This window comes from Marmota marmota, unplaced genomic scaffold (assembly GCF_001458135.2).
Source record: "Marmota marmota marmota unplaced genomic scaffold, marMar, whole genome shotgun sequence".
NCBI lineage: Eukaryota > Metazoa > Chordata > Mammalia > Rodentia > Sciuridae > Marmota > Marmota marmota.
In genome coordinates this window covers 8,146,553-8,149,038 of record NW_026000019.1, presented here as the reverse complement: position 1 = coordinate 8,149,038, position 2,486 = coordinate 8,146,553, and the positions used below count along the sequence as shown (strand labels likewise).

General features: G+C 40.1%; 1 protein-coding gene across 1 annotated transcript in view; it reads right to left on the bottom strand.

The window, feature by feature from the left end:
- The window catches only part of Ptgs2 (prostaglandin-endoperoxide synthase 2), a 7,244-nt gene extending 7,117 nt beyond the window's left edge, over positions 1–127 (bottom strand). The window contains exon 1 of the mRNA XM_015492043.2: positions 1–127. The gene's annotated coding sequence lies outside the window, so the exon portion shown is untranslated.
- Positions 128–2,486: the final 2,359 nt, after the last annotated feature.

The window sequence follows — 2,486 nt, the reverse complement described above, 5'->3', positions numbered from 1 at the left end:
GCTGTCGTCGGGAGGTGGCCCTGCGGGAGGCGCCTCTGCGGAGTTCCCGGGAGTGCTGACGCTCACCGCTCAAGTCGTTTGACAACTGGACGCTGGCGGAGAGACCCTCCCTTTTATGCCTGCAAACCAAGCCCACGTGACGTCATACGGACTTTTTCCATCGCCTGGTCTTACTCTCCACCGCCGTTTCCCCCTCTGCACTTAAAAAAGTTGCGTAAACCCGGGTGGGTCAGGAGTTTTACTCACGCAAAAAAAAAAAAAAAAAATCGGAAACCCGCGAAGCTGCCCTCCACCGCCCCAAGGTGGGTGCGAAGCGAACTGTCCCCCCTCGTCTCCTATTCTTTCCACCTCCGGGGTGTCCTCGGCCCCCCGCCCCCCGGGGGCTTGGCCACGTTCCTTTCCTTTTTTCCGGTTTTGGACCGAGCGCTTGTGACCGTTCGCCTTGGACGGGATGCCGGAGCCAGAGGAGGACGCGGCTTCCCCTGGGGAACCGGAGCGCCCGAAGCCCAAGAGCGCAGGGGATCACCTCTCCCTTGCCCAGGTCTCTAGTCTTTGGGGGAACCTAAGAAAGGATGACACGACTCATGCTGTTTATTGACCAAGCTTAACCATTGTATGTGGAGCACATTCATAAGTACCTTTTATTTTTGTTATGTTGAACAGAATGTAATAGCTAGGCTAAGTGTCCGAAGATCCAATTTCTACCTAAATTTCTTTTTAAAATAAGGCTTCTTCCCTTGCTTCTTGAAAAGAGGGGAGAAAGGAAAAAAATTTCACTACTCCTAATCAATTACCGGGTAAATAATAGTCAACATGAACTCCAGGGTTTCCCAGCATAACATTTCCTGCCTTCTAATGGATAATGGAAACAGTTATACCCCAAATCTGCAGGAATGCTAAGTGCAGGAAGCATTTGCTTGAAGGTATTTTTTTTCTCCTTTTACTGATGTTTTTTCACCATTTCTGTCACCAGCTTTTCATAGCAATTCCCAATAAAAAGTTGATGAGTTGTGACCATGGATCAAAGAAAACATAACTTTCATTTGCTTTTTAATTGTCTGGGCTTATTAGAGTTAATTTTAAAACCTCATTTTGGAACATAGTTGGATGAGAAATGTATTAGATGAAAAAAAAAGGTGATTTTGACAGTTTTGAATTTCATTTTCCCTTGTTTTTCCTTACTATTTATCTTTGGTGGTCAAAGAGAGGTATGTGAGTTTGAAGTATTAAACCAAAATAGGTAGAAAACAACAAATTCAGTTAAGCCCTACTTTCTTAGGATGAATAGAAAAAGATTGAAAAAAAACCAAAAAAACCCGAAATCCAAATTACACCAGATTCATCGATTTGTAGAAGTCTTAAGAGAGGAAAATGTTTTTGTTTGTTTTACCATTTTGCTTAATGAACACATTATCTGATGCTACAATGAGACACAAACGACTAAAATCCTATCCCATCCAGAAAACCTGTGTACTCTTCCAGTCATATTGGAGCTCCCCATTGTGGCACCCCATTTATTTGTTGCACTGATTCCTATATAAAATTTCAACCAGTGCACAGAACATTTATTTTAATAATTCCTTTAAAAAATTCCTATTTTTCATCCTAATTTTAAATGAATAAGGTTGCAGCTACTAAAAATTTATTTTTTTAAATTAAATTTTCAGTTTTAAAGCTACTAATCTTATCTTGATTAGATGCCTGTAAGAAGCCGTACCCTGCCTGTTAGGGTGGGGCACTCTTGTAAACCCAGAAGCTGCGGAGCCTGAGGCAGGAGGATCACAAGTTCAAGGTCAGCCTCAGCAATTTAGTTAAACCCCAAGCAAAAGGGTTTAACTAAAACCCTTTAGTGAGTTTTCCTAAACAACTTAGCCAGACCCTGTCTCAAAATGAAAAATAAAATGCTGGGCAGATAGCTCAGTGGTAAATCGCCCCTGGGTTCAATCCCACCCCCACTCTACAAAAAAAAAAAAAGAAAAGAAAAAAGCTCTAGAAGAAACCAAGACTCAGTTTTGAAAGGAAGTCCAAATATGGGCTTGGGGAAAAAAAGGGAAAGGTCATTATGTAATTTAACAAGTGTGACACAGATAAAATGAAATGAATAGGTACATTTTGAGATGCTGGTCACAAAAGGCATATTGAATATCCCAAATCAATTCAAGACGGCTAAACATATTTTATATGGAAAAGCACAATGATTATTTTGTACCACACAGGGTAAGGTTTTGTTATATAAAAAATATAGCTCTCAATTTTGTATATATATGGTGTTTCTGTGTATATTTTAGGCACATGTATGTATCTGTTGTATAAGACTTCTTTTATTGATCTCAAATTTGTTGGGAAACTTTCAGTATGAAGGGAAAATAAAGAATATTTAAAAATCTTCAGAACATTCTGTTGAGTTTTACTGCCCCCTTCTGCTCCTTGAGTTTTTAACCAACTTTTTTTTTTTTCCTAAAATGCTGGGAAGATTGCTAGACACA